The sequence below is a fragment of the Pinus tabuliformis genome, chromosome 9 (assembly GCF_031772625.1).
Source record: "Pinus tabuliformis cultivar Carrire ecotype Pingquan chromosome 9, CPIR1, whole genome shotgun sequence".
NCBI classification, from domain to species: domain Eukaryota; kingdom Viridiplantae; phylum Streptophyta; class Pinopsida; order Pinales; family Pinaceae; genus Pinus; species Pinus tabuliformis.
In genome coordinates this window covers 1381159101-1381182827 of record NC_142307.1, presented here as the reverse complement: position 1 = coordinate 1381182827, position 23727 = coordinate 1381159101, and positions in this window count along the sequence as shown.

Here is a 23727-nt window from a genome sequence, read left to right as displayed (position 1 = left end):
TTACAATACCATGGGTAAATTCCATGGGTGGATGAATAATATGGGTGGATGAATACCATGGGTTGATGCCATTTTCCATTAAGATCACTACCCTACCTATCGAATGTGAAATCCATCTTTAAAACTAGTTGTTGAATTACTCCCTGGTACTTCACCAGAGGAAGAACGGTTAGTTTATTTAGAATGTCTTGACTAGTCCGAGTCTCAGAAAAAACGAGTTAAAATTCAGTATGACATAATTGTGACCCCTCATGCATATGCAGAAGGTGACTTAGTCCTGTTATATGATTAGGCTAATGACAAATTAGGAGTCGAGAAATTTGAACCTATGTGGCATGGACCCTATATCGTTAAATATGTATTACAAAAGGGTGCATACGAGTTAGTTGACTATGATGGAAATTATTTGTCTGAGCCCCACAATGGGCTCTACCTCAAAAAATATTATGCCTATATTTTGCATAGATACCTTGTACATTAGTGTGTGTTTCATTAGTGTGTTGTCTTTTGGTGTGAATGTTTGCATTTTTGCGAACATGTTTTCCTTGCTTACCGTGTGTTCCACTTGGTTTGCAGATGTCGACGAACCTTCTTCCTCATATCGGTTTCGCTGATGGTGCTTGCCATAGTACACAAAATCTCTCTTCCTCTATGTGAGCACTCTTTGCTCCTAATGGTGAGTTACAACTAACAATATTGTCGAATATAGTGCGGTTGTCAAACTATTCTCAGAAGCTATTTCTCTTGGTATTAGGGCATTAGTTGTTAAACTTGACTCGAAACTCATTATATTACAATTAGACGGGCATTATTCCATCAGAAACCCTAATCTTTTAAGGGTGTACTTATGTGTTTGTCTCTTGGAAAGAAATTTTGATTACGTTACTTATCAACATATTCCAAGACATCTAAATACATTAACAGACACATTGGAAAATCATGTATTAGATAGACATCTGCGACACATGTAAAAAGAAAACCATCACATAGTAGGGACAATAGATATAACAAGTAAAATTTGCAAAATGTTTGTTAAATCAAAATATCAAAATATGTGTTCTCAGACACATGGCTTCTCGATCCTATATAAGTGTAGAAAAATGAAAACTAGAGATATTCCATCCACTGACATGGTGCTCATGGTAGCACGAAACAACTCTGATAACTTAGTTCAACAACTAACACAATCTGGTTGACACTCCTATGGTATGCCTGTGATACTACAATGGCACCTCATAAATAGATACATACTCTGGAATGCCTCTTGTCAAGGCTTCCAAGTTGCATTTTACCTCTACTATCAGATCAACTCCCTCCTCATAGGGTGCATCTTTGATCTGCCGAGCTACCCTCCTAGCTATCGAAGAAACCCCTGGAGGTCTCACTTGTCCAACATCTGCAAAAATCATATGCCTCAAATCTCATTTCACTTAAAACAAAAACATCAAAAAACATGAAAAAACTTAAAAATAGATTTTACCTACATCATTCCACTATGTGCCAGGTGGAAGTGGGAGGTAGGGATCTCCCTGTAAATGTTTACTGGCATAAGTCCAATCATCTACCATGATAAGCTGCTGTTGCATCCATCCAAAGAATGCAGGGGGAAAATAAATCTACTGACCACCTCCATGACGAGGCATCAGCTCACCCCACATTAGCAGTCGTGGAACCCTGGGCCTTAGAGCCTCCACCTCTGTCCACTGATGCTTGAATAATGATACATGTTCTAGGAAGAACATCACCAAGATAGATCCATAGCCAAATTGTTTCAATTTCCCTGTCTTGCATTTTGTGAGTTGGTCTTTCATGTTGACCAACAACCCTTCACACCAGTTAAATACTGTGGGACTAAGACAGTCTATGGCATACTAGAAGTGAGACTTAGTCACTTTGTGTAGGGCTTGAGCTCTAGCTATTCGAGCCATGGTATGAATAATTGTTCTCAATGGGATATTTGTGATAGTTTTTATGTCTATTTTCCCGCTCTTTGTTTTCCGAGAGCCTAGGAAATGTCTTGCTATCAACATATGTGTACTCTCTCCCCCAGTACGAGAAATAGATAGTTGAATACATTGTCCCCTTCTGGACAAACCTGTAATGAAATATATGTCTGCAATATATATCTTGAGTTCTTGGTCTCCTATAATAAATAGTTGGCGGTCTACATCCCACCATCCAACCAAGTGTTGCAATAACTCAATCTGGGTTCTAATCCCAGGGATACAGAAGAATTTAAGTAGTCCACAATCTTGAAGAGCCCTTATACAATTTGGTTCTTGAGCTACCTAATGATCTTCTGCTTCATGCCCTCTTTCGTTCCATTCAATCACCAATTTTTAGTGAATAACCTGTGGAACATCCAAAAACAAAGATTTTATTAGCTTCTATGGAAGAAAATTTGAGAAACTAATCTTGGAGGATTTTAAAAAAAGTTAATGTCTCTATGCCAATGTGACTGTTTCCCAATTTTTCCACGCTTCTAGTGTGATGGCACAGTTGAGCTTAGGGTGAGCAACGCGGGTCTGATGGGTAAAACCCGCGCTGATCGCCCTCGAGATAATTTTTTTTCCAGCCCTACTTACCATCTACTCTATGGATGAAAACACTTAAAAACACAACCAAAATGTAGAGGAAGGACATATCTCTTACCTGCAGCAAAATAATTGTCGGACGATGTCCTGGATTGGTTGCACTCCTCGCCTGAAGATTGGAGAAAATTGGGGTAAAAAGTGCTCTCCAAATTACCAAATGTTGAATGGTAAATGTGTTTTTACTTTTTGAGTTTTTATAAGTTTTTTGAAATATTTTTACCATTTAAGGCACATTTTTTCTTATATTTTAATAATTTTCTCGAAAACAGGTAACATGTGTCCACTTGTGCAGCAAAAAGTCATGGATAAATGGTGACAATGATTAATTTTGAATGAACTAACAAGTTTCATTTTATCACTTTTCCGGACGCATAAAAAATAAATGAAAAAGGAACCAACCAGGAGTCATATTTTTTTTTTTTTTTTAACTGAAACGGGTGTATCTTTATTTATATTGGAAGAAATTTGGTCTTACGCCAATGCTGCCATCATTACACTGCATCTAATACTATTCCATGGTGCATGCTGCTTAATCCTCATGGATTACATGGGTGGATAGAACTTTCCCCATTTATGAGAATTTGGCCTTTCCCTAGAGTACAACCCTTGTTTGCCAACAAATCAGCTTCGCTGTTCAGATTTCTGAGTATATGAAAGCATTTGTAGGATTCAAAATCGAGGAGGACTTCCTTCAGTCTGCTCAGAGTTTTGTTGAGGCTTACATTGATGAACAAGTTCTCCGAATTCAACTTTTTAATTATGAGCTCGGAGTCTCCGAAAACTTGAATTTCTTTGTCCCCTCTGTCTCTAGCAATTTGGCAGGCTTTAAGAAGGCTTAGAATCTCGGCTTGGTTGTTAGATTTCTGCCCAATGCCCCAGGAGAAATTGTCTCTTTTGACTCCCGCCGGGTCATAAATGACCCCACCTGCCCCAGCAGCCCCGGGATTGCCTTTGGAGGCGCCATCAAAAAAGATCGTGGATGTTTTTTGTTTTTTCCACCATGCCTGAAAATTTTCTTCCGTTTCTCTTATTCTCCAGATTGGATTCATTGCTTGAGGGGCAGGAAGCAACCTCCGGGGGTGGGGGGAGAGATAATTCAGCCACCTTTCTTCTTCGGGAAGCAACAATGGATCTGCAGAAGAGTACTGTTGTTGGGCAGCTTCCAAGAGGAGGGATTTCGCTTTTGCAGCTACAGCTAGAGGAGTTTGTTCTTTTCCGTTGAAGATCAGGTCATTCCGGGCCAGCCAGGTCTGCCAGCAAGTGAATTTGGGGATGGAAATCCAGATTTTCCTCCAAAAAGATTTGCTGGGGATTTTGTGGGGGTAGCAATGATTCCAGGCATCGAAGAGGTCTGCTACAGAATTATATGAGGGAACAGTGATTTGGAACTCATGAAGGATAAGGCGCCACACCTCTTTGACAAACTTGCAGTCCATGAAGAGGTGCTTGGCTGTTTCTTCACTGTTGCTGCACAGCACGCATCTGTGAGGCCCAGCTATGCCTCTCTTCATCAGATTTTCTCCGGTAAGCAATTTATTGTGAGCCAGGGTCCAAAAAAAGAAGTTGACTTTTGGTAGAGCGAGGGGCTCCCATACCTTCTTCCAGAATTCCGGATTTCTGCTGCTGTTCTTTATGGGTTGGAGAGCGTTGTAGGCTGCCGCTGATGAATAAGTCCCTGTGCGCCCCCAACCCCATCTGTCCTTCGACCATCTGCTCACTGGAGCTGCTTCCTCCAGCAACTCTTCGAGCACTGTCATCTGCTGATTTAAGCGACTTGGTATCCCGTGGAAGTCCCATCCGGACCATGCGCCACGACTATCCCATTTGGAGAGATCGTAAACGCTGTTAATTCCAGCGCGTTCCAGCCATTGCCTAATTTCATCGATTTCCTCATTTTCTGACAGAGGGGCGCTGTCCATAATGCGATCTTGCCACAGTTTTGTATGTTTACCATTGCCGGGGATTTTATAGACTCTATCTTTGAAGAAATTCAGGCTTTTATTACAGAGTTTCCATACCTGGGAGGCGTTGGTTATTTGGGAAGCCTGAAGGTTTCGGAGCGGAACCTTATGCGCATACTTTGCTTTCAGAGTTTCGCTGACTGGATGCTTGGGATTCTCGTATAAATTCCATAGAATTTTTCCACCCAACGCCAGGTTGACCATGGCTGGATCCCTGATTTGCAGGCCTCCTTCTGCGAAAGGCCGTTTCACCTGCTCCCATTTCACCAGATGCATTTTATGAATGTTCCCTTTCCCTCCTTGCCAAAGGAAATCGCGAATCAGTTTGGAGATGTGATCTGTTACCTGCTTTGGTGCTAGTAGAAAGGCAGCTTGGTAAATTGGTAGTGCTGAGAGAACAGACTTGATCAAGATGACCTTGCCTCCAGGAGTGAGCCAGTATCCTCCCCAACTTGTGATCTTTGTCTTAATTTTGCTGATGACTTCAGCCCACAGGGCTCTCTTGTTGCAGCCATTAATGATAGGGAGTCCAAGGTATTTTATCGTCTCCCATTGGGCTTGGCTCTTGAAGCCTAGGATAGCAGAGATATTTGCGAGTTCCTGATGATCGATGTTCCATCCAAAGACCTCACTTTTCCTTTCGTTTATGGAGGCTCCCGTGGCCCTGCAGTAACTTTTTAGGACTTCATCAAATGCTTTAGCAATTCTAGGAGAAGCACCTCCGAGCAGGAGAGAGTCGTCTGCAAAGAGGGCATGATTCCGGGCAGGAGAGGAAATGGAAGGTTTGAGGCCTGGGAGAGAGCCTGCCTCTTTTTCTGCTGAGGGAGTCCGCCATCAGTATGTAGAGGAAGGGAGAGAGAGGGCATCCCTGCCTAAGACCTCTCTGGGCTCGGAAAAAGGAGGTGGGGCGGCCATTGACAAGAGGGGCAATCCAAGGGGAGTCAGTGCAGGCTTTGATGAGAGCAACAAAGAGAGGGGAGAAGCCATAGGCAAGGAGAGCTTTGTAAAGGAAGGCCCGGTTAACACGGTCAAAGGCGTTGGCCATATCAAGTTTGATCAGCATCCCCTTTTCTTTTCGTTTCTGGCTTGAATGAATGATCTCTTGAACTTGTATGACATTGTCCAGAATGTGCCTACCTTCAATGAATCCGCCTTGATTGCTGGAGATGAGTCTGTTTAGGAGAGGCTTGATCCTGTTTGCAAGGAGCTTTGCAAGGATTTTATAAGAGGCATTGCACAACGAGATTGGCCTGAATCGGGCAAAGGTTTCAGGATTTGATTCTTTTGGGATGAGGGCCAGATATGTGGAGTTGGTTCCTCCCCCTACTTTGGCTTTATTCCTGAATCCTTTAATCATCTTTAGAAGATCTGCTTTAATAATGTCCCAGCACATTTTGTAGAAGTGGATGGTAAATCCATCTGGCCCAGGGGCCTTGTCCGGGTCCATAGACCAGATCACTTTTATGACTTCTTCCTCCGTAAAGGGCCTGTTGAGATCGGTGTTGTCTTCAGCTCTGACCAGAGGGGGAATATTGGAGAGGAATTCTGCCATGTCCTCCTCATTACCTTGGATTCCAGCAGTGTAAAGCTGACTATAATGGTTTACAGCTGCCTCTTTGATCTGATTGAACCCTTTGCAGGTCTGCCCTTCTGCTGTTGTTATTTCAGAGATGTGGTTCCTGCAGAGTCTTGCCCGATATTGGCGGTGAAAGAAGGTGGTGTTCCTATCACCGGCCTTCAACCAGAGGCTTCTAGATTTGATTCTCCAGTACTCCTCCTCTAGCCGAAAGGATTGAAAGGTCGAGCGTTGGATTTTGACTTCTTTATCCAGCAGTGCTGGAGTGACATCTCTGTTTTCCATATCTGTTTGCAACTCCTCGAGGGTCTGCACCATTTCTTTTCGGATACTAGTTGGATTTGGAGCAGGTTTTTTGATCCACTCCTTCAGAGCGTGCTTTGTGGCTTTGAGTTTTTGCTCCCACACGTAGCTGGGGGACCCTGAGAAGGGTTTGCTCCAAGCTGCTTTCACTGTGTCAAAAAAGCCTTCTCTTTCTGTCCATAGAGGGCTGAAGCGAAAAGGGATGGGGCCCAAGTCTTCTTCGTCTTCTAGAGAGAGCTGGATGGGCTTATGATCTGAAGTAAGTTTGGGGAGGATTTTGGTAGTGATGATCTTTTTAGTTGCCATCAGAGCACCCTGGACCAAGAATCGATCCAGACGAGCAGAGATATGGTCCGCTCCTACCCTGTTATTGGTCCAGGTGAAGAGCCCTTTCGCTGGAATGAAATCGATGAGGTCCCAATCCTGAATGAGTCCTTCGACCATAGGAAGGAAGGGATCTCTGCTGTGAGTGCCTCCCCTTTTTTCCTTATGTTTTAAAACGATGTTTAAATCCCCTGCCAAAATGATATTTTTGGGAGAGTGGTGCTCCAGGAAGGCTATGAGGGAGGTCCAACAATCTCTTTTTTCTGAGTATAACACAGGGACATAAAGGTTGAAAAGGGAGAAGGATAACTTACTTGGATTGTGCATTAACTCCGTGTAGATCCAGTGTTGAGTTTCTTGAGAATTTTTCAGCTGGAAGAGATCCTCTGACCAGAGAGTTGCAAGGCCTCCAGAAGAGCCTCTTGAGCTGACTGCTTTTCCTACATTTTTCTTCCATTTCTTTTGGCTGATGTCCAGGAGGGCTTTCCCCTCTATCTTTGTCTCTTGGAGCAAGAGGATGTCTGAGGGCTCCATCTTGAGAAGATCTTTGATCGCTTCAGCTTTCGCGGGATTACCCAATCCTCTGCAGTTCCAAGAGACAAGGCGCATTATTTACCTGGGAAGTGGAGGGAGCCTCCCTTAGGAGGCCTGTTCCTTGTATTTCTTCCGATAGACATCTCAATAGTAGGCTGGCTTCCTTGAGTTTTTAGCCTTTCGGCCTCCTCTTCCCTTTCTTCTCTGCGAGATTTCCTGCCTACTTTTTTGATGGGTTGCTCGAAGGTCTCGTCCTCCGAGGACCCTGAGCTATCAATAGGCTTTTTCCTTGTGACATCTGCATATGTGGGATTTGAAGGGCTACCTTGGGTGGCCTCAGGCATAGTCTTTTCCCATCCATCTTGTATATTGGTGGGAGATCCAGGCTGTTCCAGGTTTTCCTGATTTGTTGTAGCTGCCGTTTTCTGGCTGTTATCTTTACCATTTGGGTTATTGCCTTGGCTGTGGTTGGAACTGCTTGGAACCTCCTTCAAAGGGCCTTTCCCGTTGCCCTTCCTATTGGGTTTTTGAATTAGAGTCCACTGCTCTCCGTTTTGGTTCTCTGGGAGATCTTCTGTCTTTTTCTTGCAGTGTTTGGCAAAGTGCCCGTAGCCATGGCAGTGTCTGCATTTGAATGGGATCTGTTCGTAATCGAGCTCTTGGACATGGGTCCATCCTGCTACTGTGAGTTTGATGGCTTCCGGTAAGCCCTCCTCTAGGTCTACTTCGACGCAAATGCGGGCACAGGAGTATTGATCTTTCCTCGGGGCTTGGTCGATGTAATTGCCTAAGGCATTTCCGATGATCTGGAGGGACTTGGGGTTCCAGCAATGGAGAGGGAGGTGGGGAAGGCGAACCCAGACCGGGACGGCCGTAGGAACATCCTGAGCTGGATCAAAATCGGGCGACCATTTGTTGAGGTAAAGACCTTGCGGCCCCATGAAGTAAGGGCCGTTCCTGAAAATCAAGTTTCTGTCCTCTGCACTTTCGAAGACAAAGACGAAGAAACCTTTGCCCACGAAATAGCTTTTGACTCCCTCTTTGATAAGCGGCTTCCAGTTCCTTTGAGTCCACTCCTCCACCGATTTGGGAGAGGGCCAGAGGCCCGTGAACTGGCCAATGAGGCCCCGCTCAGCCAGATTTAGAGCAGCTTTATAGGTTTCTTCCTCTGGGAGGGCGACAGAGGGGATGGTGTCCATCTTCTTCACAAATTTCTGCTGGCTCACCGAAGAAGGGCGCTTATTGCATTGAGCAATCATTTCCTTGAAGGCTGAAACCTCTGGGGGGGGAGGCGGATCCGAGCCCCCAGAGGGCTCCATGGCTGCGCGGTTCAGCTGCAGATCAGGGGCAAGGCGCGGCGGCCCAAGGGGCGCGCGAATGCTCAGAAGCCCTAGCCCGGTTGCTCGTTCACGGGCAGAGCTCTCTCCAAGCGCAGGGATTGATCAACCTGGAGTCATATTTTAGCTCTTTTCTGACTCTCGAAATATGAAAAGATTGTCAAGTACTTGTCATTTCAAACTCATTAAAGTAAATGAAATGACGTCTACTCAGTATAAGTTTAACCCTTTTCTAGACTGAGATAGACTATTGTACGAAAAAGGAATACCTTGGTCACATGTGGCTAAGAGGTTCTCTTGAATATTGTTTTCTACCTTTTCAGATTTGAGAGACTATCTACGAAAAGGGACCTTTAGAGTTTCTTTTTTTCCTCTTTTTGAAACTCTCTAAACATGAAAAAGATGTCGAGTTACCCCTCCATCGGACTCGTAAAACTTAAACGACGCAGGACTTCTCACCATGACGAGACTGAGTTACTCCTTCCTAAGGTTCGTTAAACTTACTAGGATGGATTCATCTGAAGGATGAACTTATATGATAAGAATATGCTATCCTCTTCAAGCTTGTGATAAAAAGTAATGAGGTACTCACAAGAAATAGTGAGGAAAAATGGAAGTGAACACATCCTGTATTTGTGTAAAGGCAGCATGTCGCTCTTGAACATGACACTTATCTGTCACTCGTGTCAGTTTTGGGTTATCCTTTCTTCCTCACTTTCCTTCCTGGGTTTTGGGAATCCATTTTCCTTTTACCTGATTATATCATGTTGTCATCATGACCTATGTTCCTATGATTAAGTCAAACGCTGTCAAACTCTGGAGTCGTGTCGTCGATATGTTCAAGAGAAGTCCCATATGCATTTTTACCACTTATACCTTGTCTGACCTTTCTGCAACAATCTTGAATCACTCTTACCTACTATGTTCCATATTTTGTTTCGTGTCGATGATGTGGGAAACATTATGGCCCCCCTTCAATAGATCACTTCATGTCGACTCCAGGAAGATGATCTAGAAACTCCCTTTCAGTACCTTGGTGCTTGCCTGCCTCAATGGCAAGTTCTTCGCATTCGACGATAGGTTCACATCATTGGCCTTCGATCAAATGATTTTACGGGTGTTCGACTTCAACTTCCTTATTCACACTTGTGGATTGTGTTGTTGTACCTTGAGAGCCATTGTCATTATTGGTGGTTTCTCTCGTTCATGTTAATGGTTCACATCATTGACCGGTAATCTGGTGGTTTTCTGTCATATTCAACTCCAACACATCTATTCACATGGTAGTATTCAAACTTTGGTTGGATTGGGACAGAGATGAAGACCCTGGGTTTCATCTGATAAATCCAGGTTGCATGGAGTTATTAGTTATTCATGATTGTACACATGATTCCTTCTATACGGATGACTGCGTCCATGTCGTGGATCCATACACATGGTCCCTTCTATTTGGATGGTTGTGCCCATGCCATGGATTCATGTATTGTTAGATTCCTATTAAGATATGTATTATTAGGCATATTTACATTAGAGATGCTTGATATATTGTAACATGCTTGACTTGCAGGTCTCCTGGCGGTGTTTTTTCCAGGTCCTTGCCTTGACTTGTTAAGCATTCACCCATCACTCCCTGTTCTGCCTTCATGCTTTAGGGGGAATTTTTTACACAGTATTTTGTCACACTTCCTGTCCCATATCTTGAAGCATCAAAATGACAAAAGTTATCACTTTATTCACCATGAAGCACATACAGAAGCATCCCTGAAGAAGAGAAGAAAAGTTTCCCAAGAGAGTTCTGAAGAAGTTTGCCTAAAAACCTAATTTTCAGGATCAATGCTTTTTGGCCCGTGCTGATGGCTTGTTGCAGCACACTAACCTAGCACTGCTAGCGTGGACAAAATGAGAAGGTCAACTTCTGAATGGAATAAATTTTGCATATAGACTCTGACTGAGGTGATTATCGTGTTGTTGGAAAGTTATATTTGTGTAGAATATATAAAAAAAAAGCTGTTTCACTACAACAAAATAGTTACCCCCAAAAAATGTTGTTTGATTCCTCAAAATTCTCCCAAAAGGTTTTAGACCTCAATTTGCCAAATTGGGTCCCATTGGTAAAAATGGTCATGTGAGTTGATTCCCCCACTTTTTCTACTTTGAAATCATTGTTACACAAAAATATCGTCACCATGACTATTTGCAGTCAGTATGGGTCTATCATCACTTGTACTGTCCTCCTAAGCAAGTCTCAGACCTCAGCTCTTCAAGTCAAGCTTTGAAAATGAGAGAAAGACATTGAAAATCAACAAAGCTCTGGTTCCGCACTTTCTCTCACTGTTGCCTGTGGTCCCGCACCCCCTGTTCACAATACCTGCGGACCTGCCCGCTCTGTCCCTAAAGGAGTGGGTGTGGACCCCTGTGAAAGTCAAAAAGGCGCAAGTTTATTCTAAAAAACTCACTTTGGGTTAATTCTAGATGATTCTAGAAGGAATTTTGACGTGGATTGTTCGCTCTTAGGTGGTTCATGCATCCCAAAAGAGAAGGAGCTAATCCCTTGATGAGAGGAGCTATCCCTTTGAAGGAGGGCTTTATCCCTTTGAAGGAGGACCTAGTAACTTCCCTCCATTGCACTATAAATTAAGGCATTGGGCTGGTTGCTAGGGAGGTTAGAAGCTGAACATTTTTGAGGGTAAATGCTGGTGGAATTGAGACTTCCTAGTTAAGCTTGAAAGGAGAGATCACATACCTTTTGGCTTCATTGGGAAGAGAGTGAAACTTGTCAAAGTAGAGGAGACTTCTTGTTGGACCCTGGGAGGAGCTTGTACAGCATCAAGGCACAGGTTGTAAAGTTCTTCTTTGATTTGAATTAATACAATTAGATTCATTTTTCTCAACAAATTGTCTTATGTCATTTGTTTCATGAATTCCTTGATCATCATGTTAAGTATGCTTTATGATATTGGCTTTTCAGGTGCTATTTAATTTGTTTTCTTGTTTGTGTTTGCAGATTCGCAACAAGGGAGCTCATTTGGATCAAAGGAGCGAGGCTTCCACGAACTTGCATTGGACCCAAGGTAGGCCTAAAACACTTGTTTGCCTTTGTTTATAATTGCATATTTAGAGAAAGATAGTTTTTGATTGGCTTGCTTGTCACTAGATATCATTAGATTCTAGGAAGGTCTATCTTGTCCGCAAGATCGACTCATTTCGTGTGACAAAATGAGAAGGAGAGTGTTCTTTGGTGGTACATCCTGATTTTCAAGCTTTAGTAGCAGATTATAATCCACAATCGGTGTCTGTTTCCGAAATTACTGGTAGCTTTTCATCTACTAGTGATATAGGTGAGGAACTTGAAATATCTGAACCTGAAAGTGAATTTGCTGCTACTCCGACATCGGGATTTACCTCTCCAACTTCTAGTGGTCCTGGTTCACCCAGGGTAGAAAAAATAATTACCCAAAATCTTCCTTCTGGACTTATAGCTATTGAAGAACTTGCTACTCCAGAAGAAGAAGTAGGCATCCCTATCCCTGAAAATCAACCTGTTATTGAACATAGGGAGATTGAATCAATTTTTTACAGTCCACCTAGGAGCAGTGCTTGGTATCTCTCATTGACAAATTTTTTGGAAAACCCGGGACTAAGTTTTTCACCACTTCGTATTCCTTATCACCCAACACCTAGAGGTTACTATCCTCCATTAAATATGTCAAGATAGTCGTCCATGTTTACTCAATCACCAGAATCCTTTTTGTACGGCGGTCCTTCTGTTCCCTCTAGGTATCAGTCACTTTCTGGTACTTTTGCAGGAGCGTCTCCTCAACCCATTGAACAAGGGTTATTAACTGGAAATAATGGTACTAAGCCGTTGAGTGTAGAAGATATTCTTATGATGTCAGGTATTATTCCTAATTCTCAACCTCAAGGTGGCCAGTTACCACCTGGGGGGCAACCTCAAAATCCTCAAGTATCGCTTGGGGGGCAACCTCAAGGTACTCAATTTTTGCCTGGGGGGCAACCTCAAGGACAGTACATACCTACGGGGCAGTACGTTCCTCAAGGTCAACCCCAGACTCAATATGTACCTCAAGGTCAACCCCAGTATCAATATGTACTTCAAGGTCAACCCCAGTATCAGTACGTGCCTCAGGGTTATCAACCCAAGGTCAGTACTCGAACCAAGGTTTCCAACCACCCTCCGGTCAATCATATGTTCAAGGATCTGGAAATGTACCGTTGAATTATCAACCCTACCCTCAACTTGATTATGGTCCTCAATATTCTCAACCTGTTATGGATCCGTACCCCGGAATGAACTTAGTGTGGGATCCATCGCAAAATCAACAGGTCTTGCAACCAAATGTACAGTTGTCATCTCAAACTGGACAACCCTTAGTTTCTGGTTCACCCCAGCAACCTGTCTAGTCTACTATTCAAACTTCTGTACCTTCGATAGTTTCTTAGCCTGGGCCTAGTACGCCTCGTACTCCGCCTCAAACGACTGCTGCAACATCTGTTCAATCAACCCCACCTACTTCTGGAGTAACGACAGCTCCGGTTTCTACTGTTCCTGTATCAACTCCTCAGACATCTTTACCTCAGTCTGGATCCACAATTCAAACTTCGGTTCAGATGCCTGTAGGACAACCTGGTTCAAGTACGGTTGTCACAAGTCAACCACAATTTACTTACCAACCGTACCAGGGACAGTACCAATTTGGTCATGTTGTGCAGTAGCCAGTCTATCAGTATCAACTGTACCCTGGGTATACATATCAACAACCTCAACAACCCCAGTACGGTCCGGTTAATCCTGGTTTTCTGGGAGGATACAATATCCCAAATGCAATTCCAATTCCTAGTTATCCTTGATATCCTCCTCCTGGGGCTGGTCTCATGAACCAGAGTTTTAGGGAACCTAATCGTCAGTTACCATTTATCGCAACTTTGGACTTGCCTGACTTGTCGCGCCTAACGAACAATCCCATTAACTATCTTCCGTTTTGGCCGCCAATGCCAAATAAGTTGCCTAGTGATATTCCTAAGTTTGAAGGCAAATCAGGAGAGGACCCGTCGAACCATGTGATGACTTATCACCTCTGGTGTGCGTCTAATTCCATTTCAGATGATTCAATCCGTTTAAGGCTTTTCCAGCGCACTCTAATTGGTCTTGCAGCCAAGTGGTACATTGAGTTACCGCGAGCCACTTTTTATAACTTTAGTAAGTTAGCTACTTCGTTTTTAAATCATTTTCAGTTGCCAGTCAGATATGACAATGGCACGGAATTACTAACTTCATTAAAGCAGTCGACGTCCACTTACATTTCAGATCACATTCATGAATGGAGACGTCAACGGCGTTTAGTGAAGGTTTTTATTCCGGATCAGATCTTAGCTGAATGGTTTGTAAAATCTTTATTGCCAAAGATCACTGAGGATGTAGCTAAGGCCGGAGTCGTTACTGAGGAGCAAGTAATTGCTCAAGCGCAATACCTTGACTTAGTTTATACTCAGTCAGGTACATTACACGAGAAAATCCCCGATCTTCCTAAGCAAAATCAAATTGCTGCAGCTCCTTCAGGGTCTCATGCCGCTGACGGTATGATTGGTACAGTTAATACCAAAAGTAAGAAGAAGTCTTCCAAGAATTCTTCTCCTATCATAACCTTTCCAGATTCCCCGACAAGAGATTCTTCCACGGAGATTTCCGCTGATATTCATGTTGTAGAGTCATCTACAGCCAAATCAAAATCCAGTGGTAAGAAGAAAGGGAAGAAGAAAAATAAAACAAATAAAAATTCGAAAGAGAAACCAGAAAAAGCGGAATCAAATGATGAGAAACACAAACCTCGTTATCCTTGTCTCATTTGTGATGAAGAGCATTTTACAAGAGATTGCCCTCATCGTGCAGAGGTTGCGAAGATTGTCAAAGGTTCCCAAACGCCTGCTGTTTTGAAGGATCCTTTTCCAAGTCAAGACAGTAAGATGATAGGTTCTTCTTCATATGCCAACGAAGAACCCATACTGATGATGTCCCATGTTAGGATTGTGACTCGATCGCATGATTATGGAAGTAAAAGTCTTGTTGATGGTAAAGAAGCAGAATCTTCTCATTCTAACCCATCAACCTCAGCTCCCGGTTCCGATCCGCTATAGATCGAGAAACCTAATCCAAACTTAGTAATCAAACCGCCCGCCAAGGGTATACTTTGAAAGTTAGCTTTCAATCCACATGCGAGAGCGGCTTAGAACTATAACATTGTTGAAGATTTAGCTATTTCACCTTTAGCAATGTCGGCTTTGGAAGTGCTGCAATCATGTCCAGCACAACGTAAATTACTTTTGTCGGCTATAGGAGCTTTTGACGTTCAGGACTCGAACCTTATAATTTTCGATCTAGAAAATAGTACACCACGCTTACCTCATCAAATGGCTTTCCAGATCCCAGTGACAGTAAAAAACAGACCTATTCATAGGACTGTGATTGATGAGGGAGCCTCAACGTGTATTATGTCGATACAGTGTTGGAGATCACTTGGTCTCCTTCGCTAAATCAATCCCCGACGATTCTAAAAGCCTTTGATGGCCGTGGGTTTCATCCTTTTGGCATTCTACAGGATTTACCTATAGGGGTTGAAGGTAAAACTGTTAATCTAGATGTGGAGGTCGTTGATGGCCCTCTAGATTACAACCTTCTCTTGGGTCGTAGTTGGTCTTACACTATGACAGCTGTCGTTTCATCGGTCTTTCAGGTTATAAAGTTTCCTCATAATGGAAAGATCGTAACAATAGACTAGCTGGCTTACTTTTCATCTGACCCAGCCTCTTCTGAAAGCATTCAACATGCCGGCAAAACGACTATCTCGTATAAGGATATTGGAGTAGGACTAGTTAAAGATGCCGGTTTACTGGGAACTTTTCCTTTTCCTCCGATCAACACATCGTCTTATTTTGCAACCATTCATATGATTTCGTCAGAAACCATTGTTTATGATGATCCTTGGATCATACCTTCTGAATCTGAGATAGACTCATTTGGTGATGTTATGCCTTTGAGTCCATATGAAATTGCGTCTCAGGCCGTGCAGTCCTTTTCCGACCCATCTTCAACCGAAATTGACTTAATGAATGTGGTCCATGAGGAATCACTTTTCACATCAAACTCAGATTCAACAACGTTTTCCGAACTTGTTCACTCTAATGAGAAAATTCGTGAAATCCTATGTGTCGATGATTTACCATGGGAAGATCTTCATCACAGATCTTCGTTTTTACCCGAGAATGATCGTTTTGAAAATGATTTCTCATCAATTTTTACGACTGAATATGTCAAGGAACCTCAGAATCCAATGAAAAATCCTGATTCAGAGTTAAATTTGGGAAACATTTCTCGAACTATTCCTATTGATATTTCGGTTAAGCCTAGAATTGTTGAAAACATTCATATAGGTGCATCGTGTACGAAAGATGAAATTCAAATATATAAGGCCCTATTTCAAGAATTCCGTGACATGTTTGCCTGGTCATATGAGGAAATGCCAGGAATTGACCCCGCAATTGTTGTTCATGAAATCAAAACTTACCCAGACGCTAAACCCGTCCGGCAACGTTTGCGTCAGATTCACCTGAGAAAAGCTGCTGCTATTAAAGCAGAAGTTGAAAAATTACTCAAAGCAGGTTTCATTTATCCGATTCCGTTAACGGATTGGGTATCGAATATTGTTCCGGTTAACAAAAAGTAAGGGACAATAAGAATATGTATCGATTATAGGGACATTAATCGAGCCTGTCCAAAGGACAACTACCCAACTCCCTATATCAATCAAATCATTGATGATTGTGCCGGCAGTGAAATATTCTCCTTCATGGATGGTTTTTCCGGATACAATCAAATAAATATTCTACCTACTGATCAACCAAAAACGGCTTTCATTTGTCCATGGGGGACATTTGCTTATTGCAAATTACCTTTTGGGCTCAAGAATGCCGGGGTAACTTTTCAAAGGGCCATGTCTTATGCATTTCATGACATCAAGCGCATTGTGCAACCCTATCTCGATGATTTTCCTACTCATTCATTACATCGAGCTGATCATCTCTTCCATTTACGAGCAATCTTTATGAGGTGTAGGCATTATCGGATTAGGTTGAATCCACACAAGTATGTTTTCTGTATAGAAACGGGTCGGTTGCTGGGGTTTGTTGTTTCGAAAGTCGGCATTCGCGTCGATCCCTCGAAGGTTGAAGCTATTGTCAAATTGCCTCCTCCTTCGAGTCTTCGCCAACTCCAAAGTTTGCAAGGGAAAGCAAACTTTTTACGACGATTCATTCCTAACTACGCCGAGGTTACAAAGGGTTTTACCCGGTTGTTGAAACAGAATACTCATTTCTATTGGGATGAGATAGCTCATAAATCTTTTGAAGCACTAAAACATGCGTTGACCCATGCACCATTATTGCATCCTCCCAACTACAACCAGGACTACTTCTTGTATCTCGCCGCCTCCCATTCCACCATTGGAATGGTGTTAGTTCAGGAAGATGAATTCAGTACTGAACATGTGATATATTACCTTAGTCGAACTTTAAATCCAACTGAGCTAAAATACTCACATGTGGAGAAATTGGCATTGGCAGCTGTTCAAGCTGTCCAACGTTTTCGTCATTACATTTTACTACGTAAAACTACAGTAATTTCTGGTTGCAACCCTATTATCTATATTTAACCAAGCAATTGCTAGGGGGCAAGTACTCCAAATGGATTGTGATCCTGCAGGAGTTTGACTTGGAATTTGAAAAGTCTAAGTCTAAGAAATCTTTAGTTTTTGTAGAGTTAATGTGTGACTTCCCGCGTGCTGACACGAAAACTGTGGCGGAGGAGCCCATTGCGGATGAATCCTTGTTTCTAATCATCACTTTAGATCCGTGGTATGGGGATATCATCGTTTATCTCCAGACCCAATCCTTTCGGCCAGAAATTTCAAGGTCAAAACATCGAAAAATACGATTCCAGTCCCAACAATTCAGAATTATTGGAGATACTCTTTATCGCCGTGGGGCAGACTCTGTTTTTTGACGTTGTTTAACTCACGAGGAAGCTGAAAGGGTTCTAAATGGGATCACCCCTTTCGCCAATCGTGGCCAACCTATACATGGAATACTTTGAAAAGAAAGCCCTTGAATCATACCCTTTAAAACCAGCCTGGTGGAAGCGATTTGTCGATGATACCAATATAAAATGGACTCATGGTAAAGCAGAACTTGACAAGTTTTTCATGCACCTAAATTCTATCTCTCCAGAAATAAAATTTACTATGGAACTTGAAGAAAACATGAGCATCCCATTTTTAGATGTTCTCATCATCAGAAAAGAGGATGGCTCTTTAGGGCATAAGGTGTTCAGGAAGTCAACCCACACAGAAAGTTACCTCCATGCTGATTCCCACCATCACCCGGCCCAGAAGTTTGGTGTTCTAAACACTCTTGCTATCAGAGCCCTTCGAATTTCTGACTCTGAGCATCTGAATGAAGAAAAGAAGCATTTAGTTTCAACCTTTAAGAGTATAGGCTACAAAGAACAAGAGATTAAAAGAGCCATAGAGAAAGTTGAGAGAAGGTTGTTATCTCATGAACCTAAGGCTCAAGACCAACCTCAGTGTGGTAAGGTTTTTCTACCTTATATCCATGGAGTTACAGACAAAATCGCTAAAATCCTAAAGAAGAAAAACATAATCACGCATTTCTCAGCCCCTGGAACTATTAGGCAAGGTATGAGGTCTGTAAAAGATGATATTGACAAACATCAGCAGAAAGGAGTCTATAAAATAGATTGTTCATGTGGAAAAAGCTACATTGGTGAAACAGGTCGCTCCCTACAGACGAGGGTCAAGGAACATGGCGCTGATATTAGGAATGAAAGGTCTCGTACTTCAGCCTTGGCAGAGCACTCCTCAAAAACTAAGCACCATATCTGTTTGGAAAGCGCCTCAATTGTCGCAAGGGAAGAGCAGCATCATAGACGAAAGATCAGAGAAGCACTTGAAATTATCAAACATCTTCATAATCTGAACAGAGACAATGGTATGGAGATTAGTGGGAGCTGGCTTCCCTTAATCAGGGAAATCAAGATCGCCAACACATCCCAGGTATAGCATATCTTCTACCTTTATCATTATCTATTAAATTTTTTTTTTAACTTAAAAATAAATAATAATTATAATAATAAATAAACAAATAAATAGATAATAAATAAATAAATCATAATAAATGAATAATTAAATCTTAATAAAAAGTTACTATTTTATTTATTGATATTAATTATTAATGGTGTCGTAATATTAATTAATATTAATTATAAAGTATTAATATTAACTACTGTTCATTTATTGTTAAGTAATTAATTAAGTATTATTAATATTTATTAACGCTATTAATATCCATTATCATTAATAATATTGATTTTTTAACATTATTAACATTTATTAATATTAATTAGTTTAATATATTAATTAATTTATAGAGCAATTAATTAATATATTATTTATTATTAATATTAATTACTGTTAATTAATTATTAAGTGATTTCTAATTTAATATATATATATATATATATATTTTTTTCTGAATTAGGCTATTCTATTATAGTATAAAAAGTCAAAAAATTACATCAGTGTTACAACAGGGCCATGGCCCTGTAACTCCTGCCGAAAGATTGACAGTTTGCCCAAATTTATACATACCCAAAATTGAACAGGTACAAAAATTGGACGCTGAGCATGGACATGCTGTGACGGACTAACACAACGACACATGACATTACTTGATCAAGGACTGGTAAACATATGGATCCTTATAGCCGACACATAGATTTTGAAATCCAGACTGAAACCGAACACATACAGATAACAAGGTACGAAAACAGAGTGTAGCTTTCCTTTCCAGGCTGCTGAGAGCGAACTGATTGGTTGAATTAATCATCGTCTGTGGTATAGGGCTCTTCCTCCACCTTGCCCCTAAATTGCTGGGAGTCATCCAAGTCAGAGAGAGGGACCACCGAGCTGGTATGGATCCTCTGAGCCGGTTCGCTTGGGCCCGCAAGGGCAGCTTGAGTAGCTGGGGAGGAACTTTCCCTAGTAGGGCGTTGCAGATCAATTGTGGGCACCTGCATATCAATTGTGGGCACAGTCCCTTGAGCCGGTGGAGGGTTTCCTTGAGTTGCTTCAGCTTGACCTCTGAGATTGCCACAATGCTCGACAGAAACAGATATGATGAATGTGGAGTTTGCCAGTGTGCAAGGTATTCTATACCTGACTGTGGGATGCGCTGCATGTCTGCATTCTGGTATATCTCCGCTCCCAGGCACGCTGCCACGTCCCGTTGCTCTACCATGGAAGCAATGCTGGTCAGATGTTACCTCGACAGAGGAAGAAGGAGAAATTGCAGTCCTCTGAGCTGAAGCCCGACCCCGAGAGCCTCCTCGTCGGCTGCTCATTCTGAGGCGCTCCCTCTGCATTGCTAAGTTTGCCACAGAGCAAGAATGTCCCTGCGCAATCCCCCACCTCACCAGAGAATGCTCCAACGCTGCAGCGGAGTGCCCAGCAGCTTCGAATGAATGCAAGAATGTGACAGAGGCTCCTGGCATATGAAGCGCCATCGCACAGATTTGCAGGAGGACAATAAAGGCAGATAAGACTGGTAATAACACCCGCGGAGGATCACCTGCATTCGCCCATATGAAACAGGCTGCAGGGTACTGCGTGGCACGTCCGGGCTGACACATGCCCATGTGACGCACCACCTGTGGGCTGCGCTGCATATTAAACACCCGCATCCGGGATTTCTAATTTAATATATTAACATTATTAATTAAGTATTATTAATATTTTTAACACTATTAATATCTATTAACATTATTAATTTTGATTTATTAACATTATTAACATTTATTTTTTATATTAATTAGCTTAATATATTAATTAATATAACAATTAATTAATATATTAATTATTATTAATGTTAATTACTGTTAATTCATTATTAAATGTTTATTAATTAAGTATTAATATTTATTAACTTTATTAATTAAGTATTATTAATATTTTAACCCTGTTAATATCTATTAACATTATTAGTATTGATTTATTACCATTTATTAATATTAATTAATTTAATATATTAATTAATTTATAGCAATTAATTAATATATTAATTATTATTAATATTAATATAATTTTAAATCAAATAACTTTAAAAATATTAATACAATATACTTATTTCTCTATTCTTTAAATACTAATATATATAAAAATAAATAAACATTTCTCATCATAAATAAATAAATTAAATAAAATAAAATAAAAATTATTATATTAACATATATTAAATATTTAATTATTTTTACCATTTAGGTTTTGAATTTTAAATTAATATATTAACTCACCTGTAAAAATTAATATATAAAACTCAACAATAAAATAAAAATAATTTATTAAAAATAAATAATTGAATGAATAATTAATTAATAAATAAATTAAAAATAAATAGTCAGCCGACATTTTGCTGATCCTAAAATTTATTATCCTCATTATTATTTATTTCCTTCTAAGCAGCGCTTCTTTTATCATCATTCTTAAGTCCTGATGATGGATCCCAGTTGGGATTTGAAACGTTGGCATAAAAATGTTCATACTGTGGATTCTCCGGTAACTGTGTCAAAAGATACAAACCACAGATCTCTTAAATCCAGGGTTCTAAATGACTGTCACTCTGGAGCATGTGGCGGTCATATGTCTGGGTATGCCACAGCCCAAAAGATATTGCGCGCTGGCTACTTCTGGCCGTCTTTGTTTAAATATTGTATTAACGCGGTCCGAAAATGCCACAACTGCTAAATTTTTGATCGAAAGATGCGCGCTCCTCCTGCTCCTCTCCACCCTATAATTGCCATTGGTCCTTTTGCCAAATGGGGTATCGATTTTATTACATGTAACCCTCACTCGGCCGGGGGGCATGCATATATCATCCTTGCGGTAGATTATTTTACCAAGTGGGCCGAGGCGATGCCTGCATTTGAGGCAGACGACAAAATAGCTGCAATTTTCGTGTTCAATCATATAATTGCTAGGTTTGGTGTTCCACAAGCGATTATCACTGATCATGGGCGTCATTTTTGAAACGTTATGATGACTGAACTTACAGGCCAGCTTGGCTTGCGTCACGATAGTTCAACTCCTTATTATCCACAAGCTAATGGTTTGGTTGAATCCATCAACAAAGTTTTAGTCATCATGATTCGACGAATCATTGGGATTCATCGGTCGAATTGGCATAACATGCTATTTTCAGCGCTTTGGGCATATCGAACCTCAGTAAAAACGTCAACAGGGTTCACTCCTTTCCAACTAGTTTATGGTCTGGAAGCTGTGTTACCCATTGAATGCGAAATCCCGTCATTGCAAATGGCCATCGAGTTACTTCCAGCCACTTCAGAAGAGGAAAAACGTTTGTTATACTTGGCTCAATTAGATGAGAATCGACGTGATGCTGCATTAGTGATCGAAACTCATGCAAAACGTATTAAAGCTCAGTATGATCGAAATGTGACCCCTCGAAATTTTTCGGAAGGAGACCTAGTCTTATTGTATGATCAAGCGAATGATAAATTAGGCGCTGGAAAATTCGTTCCTATGTGGCATGGTCCCTCTGTTGTCAAGCGAAAGCTAGCAAAAGGGGCCTATGAATTGGTAGACTTTGACGGGGACTCTTTAGGTAAACCCAGAAATAGTCTTAACCTGAAGAGGTATTATGCTTAAAGAATGGGTGTGGAGATTTTTAGTTAGGTTAGTTTTCTTTCTAGCTGGTGTGTTTTAGTTTAAAAAGTATGCTTAGCTTAGAGAGTGTTTTTTGTCATTATTCCTGCTTATCTTGGTTTTACTCTTGATATTGCAGATGTCGATGTCTCTCCAAACATACATTAGTTTTGCTGATGGTGCTTGTCGTAATACACGGAACATTTCTTCCGTAGCTTGGGTTATCTATTCGCCCTCTGACGAGTTGGTATCTATGCATGGGGTAAGCCTCAGTCAAACAACGAACAACATTGCAGAGTATAGTGCAGTGATTGAGTTATTATCTGAATCTATTTCATTTGGGATTCAGAGTTTGATAGTGAGGTTAGATTCTGAACTCGTTGTATTACAACTTAATAGAGTATATGCCATTAGAAATCCAGTGTTATTGAGATTGTTTTTGAGAGTGCGTCTCTTGGAACATGAATTTGATTATATTGAATATCAGCATATTCCAAGATCTTTAAATATATTAGCAAATGCAATCGCTTCTCAAACGTTAAGTAGACATTTGCAATAATCATACATGTAAATTTAAAAGCATTCCATAACATGTTTTACAAGATAAGCCGGTAATAGTGATACAGTATAGGAGTGTGTCAAAATATACATCGTCCTCGATCATAAGGTTGAAAAACACCTTATGATCGGCAAAAATGATATACAAAAAGCAAAAATGTCATATGTGTCTACAATAGGCGATCATCCTATCACTGGTGATGATCTCGATAAGAAACCACTGTACGGGCCACCTTACAAAGGAACCTCCTAAAAGGTCCTGGGACCCCAATCACATAGCGCTGTAGTCGACGAGGAATGTCATCTATGCCGGTCTCTGGAATGTCTCCTATCAAACGCTCTAGATGGCTCTCCAATTCGGCCAAGGTCTCTGCTGATTCGTCCTGTGGGGCTGGTGCCGCTGCAGCTGGTTGTTTCCTCTCGTAAGGCCAGAGAGCGGCTGGTCGCTATGGACCCACATCTGCATTTGAAACTTTTACTATCAGTTTTGGGACGAGATATTTTTTTTTTTTTTTTAAAATAGAAAATTGTTGAAAATGATTTTACCTGAGTCATCCCATTGCTCTCCTGGTGGAAGAGCCATGTATGGGTCACCGCAAAAATCTACCCCAGCGTAAGGGAAGTCCTGAATAGCAAAAACCTGGTTTTCCAACCAATGGAAATACTCAGGTTTGAATCGAACGACCTCTGTCCCCTCGTCAGCATGATGGGCCATAACTGCAACCCATTGCATCA